Raw genomic sequence first — 10012 nt, 5'->3', positions numbered from 1 at the left:
TGTGATGATGTGTGTGTGTGTGTGTGTGTGTGTGTGTGTGTGTGTGTGTGCGCGAGTGTGTGTGTGTGCACATGTACACAATTTACATTAAACTGAACACTGAACTTTAGTTTATGTCTGTCTGTCTGTCTGTCTGTGTGAGTGGGAACTTAGAACCAGAGGGGCTTTACAGGCAAATCAACACCAATTGGTTCAGTGTTTTCAGTCTTTTGGTTTTCCACTAACTCTAAAATTACTTTTGAGCTGATCAAGAGCTGTCATTTGATGTATATATCTCAATTTCCCCAAGGATGTCACGTGCGCCCCTCTGGTTCTCATCACTATGTTTATGAGATTGGAGGGTATTGTATGATTGCTTTCATCTTTGAGTAGAGAAGACATTAATTGAGGGTAATCATAGAAGTATCAGTTATGATGACTTTTCTTTAAGGTACTTTATATATTTCATGTTTGTTGAATCACACAGTAGAAGTCAATCAGTAAACTAATCTGTATGTAATTTCCCTCCACAGCTTTGCCCACAGCTACAGTAACTGTAGAGTCTCCTAAGGATCCATACTACCCTGGAGATAAGGTCACTCTGAGGTGTGTCATAGCAGAGCACACAGACTGGGATCAGTATAACTGGTACAGAGACGAGGTTTCCATTCAAAATGAGGAAAGTCAACAACATAATAGTCAATCCATCACCATTTCCCTCCCTGATCAAGCTGGCTTGTACCAGTACACATGTGAATGGAGTAGTAGAAATAGTCCAAAGACTTCCCAGCGCAGTACTCCTGCCTCTATCACTGTAAAAGGTAAATACAATATTACATGTATATGTATATGTATGTGTATAATATTACTATGCTACATAGCAATATGGTGCATATAATTGATTTAGAATGTTGGGGGGAGGTGGGGTGTGCCATAAAAGGCCACCCGCCTGCTAACAGGCTTAGATGACAAACATAGACACAATGAAGCCCTACCACAGGGGTTCTCAAAGTTTTGATTGGTGAGGGCCAATTCAGGAACCCAACATTGAACTGAGGGCCACCAAAGGGGCGGGGGGAGAAAATAAAAATAAAAGAAAAAATCATTTTAATGACCAGGTTGCATCTCTACAGTTTATATTTATTGCATTAAACACATTTTAATTCATAACTGAGGCTAAACCTGGCAAAACTTGTGAAAATTTGCAATGCACACACAATCCCTGGGGTTCTTTTCCACTTGAACAGACAAATGTGGGATATAACAGTTCTGGTTGCAGTCCATTTCAAGTACAAACTTATTTATAACAAACAGTCTCAGTGTGCCTTGCTTCTTATCAGCATAGGCCTTATTCAGGGCCAATTCCAGCTACCAAAGCACCACAGGAAAACCTGACGGCCACAAAACACCACTAAACGGAGATTCATTCTTTTCAAAGCACACAGTACAGTTGTACAGTTTTAACAGTTTTACAGAGGTTATCAGATGTTCGCGGGCCGCCAGAAATGTTTCCGCGGGCCGCCATCGGCCCCCGGGCCGCACTTTGAGAACCTATGTGTCAGACACCAAACAGGACGAGGACCACAAAAGCGCCACGTTAGAATGTTTATTTAAGGGTTGGGGGTTACAGGGTTTCAGGGTTCCGGAGTTCCAGAGTCTGCGTGTGTGTGTTCCCCAATAGCCGAAAGCAGCAATGGCAGGAGCTGGATGATCCGGGAAGTCCTGGGGAAACACACACACAACAGCAATTGAAACGAAGCAGCAGTACAGTCAAGGGCTAGGCTGTAGTCGTAGAGAAGAGAGACGGAAGGCAGGTCAAGATTACCGGGCTGGAGATCAAAGAAGTAGTCGAGCTGGTCTGGGTTCACAGGCAAAGAGTCAGAGTCGTTTTCCAAGACAGGCAGGTAACTGGTGCGGGTTTGCAGACGATCTGACAAAGGAGAGCTGAAAGACAGGGCTTTAAATACTGGGAGAGGTTAGTGGGTAATGCAGCCGCAGCTGGCAGAGTAATTAGAGCAGAGCAGAGACAGGTGGAGCTAGTTAGGGCTGAGTAGAGAGAGTGGTGAGCAGCAGAGTGGAAGATAGTGGAAACCAATTAAGGTGGTAACCCGGTGGAGTGAGAGGGGCTCATGACAGAACCCCCAAGGGACGGCCCCAGAAGTCCCAAAGAGCAACACCACGCCAGGCGGGAGGAGGGGAGCCGGAGGGAGGGCTAGAACTCCTCCGAACGGTCCGAAAGAACGTCCCTCATCCCTCGGAGGAAGCCGGAGGGTCGTGGTCGGGAGATGGGACAGGTCCCGGTGACAGGGTCAGGCACAGGACAGGAAGCCGGGCGGGCAGGACGGTTAGGGACCCCTCTGGGGCGCCCCCACGGATTGCAGGTTGATCAGGATGCAGACGGTGGAAGTCGGCGAGAGTGTCCGTCCACAATCCGACTGGCTGGCACCCAGGTTCTCTCCTCAGGCCCATAGCCCTCCCAGTCGACGAGATACTGAGGCCCCTACCTCGCCCGCCTGGACCGGGCAGGCGCCGAACGGTGTACACCAGCCCACCGCCAACGAGGGCGAGAGGAGGAGGAGGAAGCGGCACGGGACCAGCGGGCTTTCATGCGCCGGCTTGACTTTCAAACATGGAAAGTAGGGTGCACCCTCATGGAGGTTGGCAACTGGAGCCGGACTGGGCGGTTGGGCTGATGACCCTCTGGATAGGGAACGGGCGAGAATCGAGGTGCCAGTTTACGCCGATTCCACCCGCAGTGGGAGATCCTTGGCTGACAGCCACACCTTCTGGCCAACACGGTAGGCGGGTGCCGCGATCTTCGGCGGTTAGCCCCAGTGGCATAGCTGACAGCTGACTTGAGTAGACAGTGGGCACGAAGCCAGACCAGGTACGCACGGCAACGGGCGGGGCATAGGCGAGGGCAGACGGGCAGGACACATCTCCCTCCTGGCTGGGGAACAGGGGGGGGGGCTGGTAGCCATACACACACTGGAAGGTGACATACCAGTGGCAGAGCAGGTGAGGGAGTTGTGAGCATACTCTATCCACGCCAGTTGTTGTGCCCAAGCCTGGGGTTTTGCGAAACCATGCACCGCAGCCTTCTCCAGCTCCTGGTTTGCCCGCCGGATTGACCATTGGACTGGGGTGGAACCCAGAGGTGAGACTCACTGTGGCCCCTAGAAGACAGCAGAACTCCTTCCAGAATGTGGAGGTGAATTATGGACCTCGGTCAGAGACAACATCCCTGGGGAGCCCGTGTAGACGGAAGACATGATCAAGAACAGCCTGGGCAGTCTCTCTGGCAGATGGCAGTTTAGGGATGGGAATGAAGTGTGCCATCTTGCTGAACCGTCCACCACAGTGAGAATGACCGCCATCCCACCTGATGGTGGGAGGCCAGTTACAAAGTCCAAGGAGATATGGGACCAGGGTGTAGGGGCACAGGCAAGGGCTGGAGTAAACCAGCCGGGGGCCGTGGTGGAGGACTTGTTCTGATTGCAGGTGGGGCAGGCACGGACGAATTCTCGGACATCCTTCTCAAAGCAGACCACCAGAAGCTGGGCAAGGAGATGGCAGGTGCGGGCGGAGCCCGGGTGGCAGGCAAGGCGGAGTTGTGTCCCCACTGTATGACCCGGGACCTCAAATTCTCTGGGACAAAGAGACGACCGCCTGGGCATGCACTGGGACTGGGATGGTCACGGAGGGCCTCCTGAATTTCCTCCTCGATATCCCAGGTCAGGGCAGCTACGACGCAGGGATCGGGCAGAATTGATGCAGGTTCCTGGGAAGGGGCCATCCCTATGAAACTGGACGGGAGAGAGCGTCCGCTTGGTGTTCCGAGAACCTGGGCGGTATGACAGGGTGAAGTTGAATCTGGTGAAAAACAAGGCCCAGCGGACTGTCTGGGGTTAAGACGTTTGGCATTGCGGATGTATTCGAGGTTTTGTGATCGGGTCCAGACCAGGAACGGAACTGTGGACCCCTCCAGCCAGTGACGCCACCCTCCAGGGCAAGCTTGACTGCCAACAGCTCATGGTCTCCAACATCATAATTGCGCTCTGCAGGTGAAAGCCGGGCGAGAAAAAATGCACAGGGTGCAACTTGTTGTCCTCCTCTGCCCGTTGAGAGAGTATGGCCCCGACTCCCGCGCCTGAGGCATCCACCTCGACAACGAACTGCCGGTCTGAATCCGGCATCTGGAGGATGGGGGCAGTGGTGAACCGGGCCTTGAGGGTATGAAAGGCTGTGTTGGCCCTCTGGGGTCCAGGAAAAGGGGTGTTTGATGCTGGTCAGAGCTGTGAGGGGAGCGGCGACGGAGCTGTAGTTCGGATGAATCTCCGTAGAAATTGGCAAACCCGAGGAATTGCTGCAACTTCTTCCTATTCCCCGAACTGGCCAGGAGGTAACTGCCGAGACCTTTGCGGGTCCATCTGGATATTGCCTTCAGCGGCGATGTATCCCAGGAACGACACAGTCTGGAGCGTGGAACTCACATTTCTCCATTTGACATAAAGGAGTTCTTCAGGAGCCGTTGAAGAACCAGCTGGACATGACGAGTGTGTTCGACAGAGTTCTGGAGAAAATTAAGATGTCGCCCAGGTACACGAAGATCAATTTATTCAGCATGTCCCGCAGCACATCATTCACCAGCGCCTGGAATACTGCTGGGGCGTTGGTGAGGCCAAATGGCATTACCAGGTACTCATAATGGCGGTGTGGGTGTTGAATGCAGTCTTCCACTCGTCCACCCTCCCTTACTCGGACTAGGTGGTAAGCATTTCTAAGGTCCAGTTTGGTGAAAATAGTGGATCCCTGGAGCAACTCAAAAGCAGAGGTGAGTAAAGGCAGAGGGTACCGGTTCTTCACTGTGACATCATTCAGACCTCGATAATCAATGCAGGGGCAAGAGAACCATCTTTCTTTCCCACAAAGAAGAACCCGCACCAGCTGGAGAGGAAGACGGGCGGATGAGTCCAGCTGCCAGGGAGTCCCTGATGTAATCCTCCATAGTTTTTCTTTCAGGAGGGGATAGTGAGTAGAGGTGACCTTTGGGTGGAGCAGTCCCAGGGAGGAGATCAATGGCACAGTCGTGCATGGACGGTGTGGGGCAGAGATGTGGCTTTGGTCTTGTTGAACACCTCTCGGAGGCCATGGTAACATTCAGGGACATTAGAAATGTCGGGGCAGTGCTGGGGGTACTGAGCCGGGGGGCAGCAGGCAGCACGCAAACAGGTCAGGTGGCAGGCATCTCCCCACTCTTTCACAGTTCCGGAGGCCCAATTGAGGTGAGGATTGTGGAGACGGAGCCAAGGGTAGCCCAGGATTAGGGGTTGGCCTGGGGAGCTGAGCAGGTGGAAGCGGATGGTCTCTCGGTGGTTTCTGACACCATCATTGAGATGGGGGGCTGTGATGTTGGTAACTGTGCCACCACGCGACCGTCCCAGGGCCGGGCTGGAACAGGAGTGGACAGCGATGGCTTTCCAAGCCCAGCTGGCGAGCAAGTCCTGTGTCAATAATGTTTGCTTCTGCGCCAGAGTCCACCAGGGCTGCCAGGGTGTGGGTGGGATCAGACAGGTGAAGACAGACTTGGATGAGATGTTTACGGCTGATGGAGGGCGGAATGTTCATTGAGCTCATCCGGATTCCTCCTACATCTGGTGAGCTCCGACCTTTTGCTGGACAGGTGGCGACTGATGACCATCACCACCACAGTACAGGCACAAGTTGGAGGTGATGCGTCAGCTGGCTCTGCAGGGGGTTAGGGGCGCGGCCGATCTCCATCGGTTCAGACTGGTCCGCTGGCTGGACGGTGTGGCAGGTGGTGCGGACAGAAGGGCAGTTGGGACACTCCGTGTGCTGGTGGATGGACTCTGGCCCTCTCTCTCGACGGCGGACCTGGATCCCGCGGTCGATGCGGACAGCCAGAGCAATGGCTTCATCAAGAGTGGGGTTGATCATGGGAAACCAGCTCGCCCTTTATGTAGTCCGCCAGGCTGTGGAGGAAGGCATCCACCAATGCTTCCATGTTCCAGGAGCTCCGACTTGCCACAGTTCGGAAGTCAATGGAGTAATCCGCAACAGTCCTTCTGCCTTGGCTTAATACTCATCAGGGTCCGAGATGCCTCGGCTGTGGTGGATTCCAAATCGAATACCTTGAGCATCTCCTCTGCGAATAGGTTGAAGGTTGCACATGCTGGGGTCTGGTGCTCGAACTCCGCCGTTCCCCAGAGTCCAGCCCGCCCCGCCAGGTGAGTGATCACATAACCGACCCTCGCCTTCCAGTGGCAAAAGTCCTGGGTTGCAGGGTAAACTGGACACGGCAGCTCGTCAGGAACGCCACTACCTGGGTTGGGTGCCAGCTGAACCGCTCTGGGTTGCCGATCCTGGGTTCTGGGGCTCCGCAGCCACGCAGCAGTGGACTGGGCAGGAGACTTCGGTGCTGGGCGGTGAGCAGGCTGGCTGGGGCTGGGCGGTGGGAGCAGGCAGAGGAGAAAGGTTGGTGAGAAGTTGAATGATCATTGCAAGTTGTTGCTGTTGCTGCTGGAACTGCTGAAGCTGTTGGTAGGCTTGAAGTAGGGAGGCAGTGTCAGCAGTGTTGCGGTTTGCCTCTCTCAGTCTCTTCCAGGTGTTGCATGGCGGTGGGTGGTTCTGGTTCTGTCGGTTTCCATGCTGGTTCGACCGTCGCGCTGGGTCCATGTTTGGTCAGATCGTACTGTCAGACACCAAACAGGACGAGGACCACAAAAGCGCCACGCTAGAATGTTTATTTAAGGGATGGTAACCCTTCCATTTGCCCTCAAAATGATTTGCTAATATGTGCATATGTTTGGGTGTTTATGTTTATGAGAGGGAGAGGGTGTTGAAGGATTGCTTTTATATTTTCATGCTATTCTGTAACTTTTGAGTTGTAAGGATTACAGTAGAGAAAGATCATTAATTGAGGACCACGATAAGATGTATCTTTCTGTCATATGGCTCTTTATACATTCAATGGTCCTTGACCCACATAGTAGAAGTCAATCAGTAAACTAATCTGTGTGTATTACATTGCCCTCCACAGCTCTGCCCACAGCTACAGTAACTGTAGTGTCTCCTGAGGATCCATACTACCCTGGAGATGTGGTCACTCTGAGGTGTGACATAGCAGAGCACACAGACTGGCATGGGTATTACTGGTACAGAAACAGATATTCCATTCAAAATAGGAGAAGTCGAGCCATCACCATTTCCCTCCCTGATCAAGCTGGCTTGTACCAGTACACATGTGAAGGGAGTAGCAGAAATAGTCCAAAGACTTCCCAGCGCAGTACTCCTGCCTCTATCACTGTAAAAGGTGAATACAGCTACACTAACATTTTGAATGATAGCTATTATGCTTGAAAGCTTGCAATCATACATTTTGTTTGTCATGACACAGCCCTCCCAGTGCCTACATTGACAGTAAAACCCAATCCTGTGTTCACTGGAGAATCAGTCACTCTGACATGTGGAATACAGCCTTCAACTGGCTGGTCATATGCATGGAATAACCCTCTTGGTGAAAAGAAAACAAAAGTCATCCAAAGCCTCTGAGACCAACAGCAACACCCTCACCATCAGCGGAGCCGCTGTGTCTGATCAGGGGGAGTATGGGTGCTATGGAGTGAGAGAGGGAAGCAGGAAAACATCACCTTACAGCACTGTTCAGCTTACAGTGAAATGTGAGTACCTTTAAAAAAAAAAAAACGGTAACACTTTATTTTAATGTGTCGCTGTTACAGTGTACCAACCTGTGTAACAACATGTACTATCAGGTACTATCATTGTACTTACATTATGTATTTGTGGGTACCTACATATACTTGTTACATTGTAATACTGAGTGCTTTTACAAAACTTTGCCAATTTGCCTAAATTTTCATCAGAGGCAAAGAGCTGACCTGAGACCTGCTGGATGGGGTAAATCTTGTCATGATAGATTTGATATACAAACTATTCTTAACTCCAGTCAATGCCTCATTGTCTTCAGTGTACATGTAACAGCTGTGCTGCTACAACCTTGTTACTCTTTGATACAGTGGAATAAACCTATTAAGTGTACCAGTTAATTACAAGCATGTACATATGACATGTATGTTGTGTCTTCGATGTCTTGGAACAGGTCTACTAATTCACTACATAGTACATATATCAACTGTGTTGGTACACACTTATTGCTCTTTATACAGTGGCATAAACCCATTAAAATGAAGTGTACCAGTGAAGTACTTACAATTACATAATGTATGTTGTGTCATTGGTGTCTTGGAACATGTCTGCCATTACCCTACGTAGCACATGTATCAACTGTGTTGGTACACATGTATTACTCTTTGATACAGTGGCACAAACCCATTAAAATGAAGTGTACCAGTTAAGTACTTACATGTACAGTACATGTTGTGTTGTGTCATTGGTGTCTTGGAACATGTCTGCCATTACCCTACATACTGTAGTACATGTATCAACTGTGTTGGTACAAATGTATTACTCTTTGATACAGTGGAATAAACCCATTAAAGTAAAGTGTACCAGTTCAGTACTCACATGTACATATTATATACATCCTGTCAATGATGTCATGCATCCTGTAATTGATGTGTTGAAACGTGTCTGCTGTTACACCACACAGTACATGTATCAACTGTGTTGGTACACACTAAATACTCTTTAATACAGTGGAACAAATCCATTAAAATAAAGTGTACCAGATAAGTATACATCCATATTACATGTATGTCCTCATTCTCAAGTCTTGAAATGTGCTAATTCAGGAGCATAAACAGACCAACTGTGTTACTTCATGAAATAAGAACTGTATAGGCGACCTTCATATATGAAAATAATTGTTTTTGGTGTTGTCACCCAAAAAAATTTCCAGAAAATAGTAAACAAAATGTTTAGACACCAATGACACAACATACATGTAAGTACTTAACTGGTACACTTCACTTTAATGGGTTTATGCCACTGTATCAAAGAGCAATAAGTGTGTACCAACACAGTTGATATATGTACTATGTAGTGAATTAGTAGACCTGTTCCAAGACATCGAAGACACAACATACATGTCATATGTACATGCAAGTAATTAACTGGTACACTTAATAGGTTTATTCCACTGTATCAAAGAGTAACAAGGTTGTAGCAGCACAGCTGTTACATGTACACTGAAGACAATGAGGCCTTGACTGGAGCTAAGAATGGTTTGTATATCAAATCTATCATGACCTGATTTACCCCATCCAGCAGGTCTCAGGTCAGCTCTTTGCCTCTGATGAAAATTTAGGCAAATTGGCAAAGTTTTGTAAAAGCACTCAGTATTACAATGTAACAACTATATGTAGGTACCCACAAATACATAATGCAAGTAAAATGATAGTACCTGATAGTACATGTTGTTACACAGGTTGTACCACTGTACCTAATTAGGTAGGTACATTGTAACAGCGACACATTAAAATAAAGTGTTACCAAAAAAACATGCAATTGTTAAGATGACAAATAAAGACCAGATAAGAGCCATCACCATTTCCCTCCCTGATCAAGCTGGCTTGTACCAGTACACATGTGAAGGGAGTAGCAGAAATAGTCCAAAGACTTAGAATTATGCTTGAAAGCTTGCAATCATACATTTTGTTTGTCATGACACAGCCCTCCCAGTGCCTACATTGACAGTAAAACCCAATCCTGTGTTCACTGGAGAATCAGTCACTCTGACATGTGGAATACAGCCTTCAACTGGCTGGTCATATGCATGGAATAACCCTCCGTCATCCAAAGCCTCTGAGACCAACAGCAACACCCTCACCATCAGCGGAGCCGCTGTGTCTGATCAGGGGGAGTATGGGTGCTATGGAGTGAGAGAGGGAAGCAGGAAAACATCACCTTACAGCACTGTTCAGCTTACAGTGAAATGTGAGTACCTTTAAAAAAAAAAAAACGGTAACACTTTATTTTAATGTGTCGCTGTTACAGTGTACCAACCTGTGTAACAACATGTACTATCAGGTAC

General features: G+C 49.0%; 1 long non-coding RNA gene across 1 annotated transcript; it reads left to right on the top strand.

Moving 5' to 3' along the window:
• The first annotated feature begins 380 nt into the window (after positions 1–380).
• On the top strand, positions 381–7491 carry LOC125290468. Its single transcript, XR_007192809.1, has 3 exons — positions 381–800; positions 7040–7312; positions 7397–7491. It is a non-coding gene; the product is annotated as an uncharacterized LOC125290468 (long non-coding RNA).
• The last annotated feature ends 2521 nt before the right edge of the window (positions 7492–10012 follow it).

This window comes from Alosa alosa, unplaced genomic scaffold (genome assembly GCF_017589495.1).
Source record: "Alosa alosa isolate M-15738 ecotype Scorff River unplaced genomic scaffold, AALO_Geno_1.1 AALO_1.0_unplaced_574, whole genome shotgun sequence".
NCBI lineage: Eukaryota > Metazoa > Chordata > Actinopteri > Clupeiformes > Clupeidae > Alosa > Alosa alosa.
The sequence above is the reverse complement of the archived record's forward strand: the minus strand, read 5'-3'. Positions and strand labels throughout refer to the sequence as shown.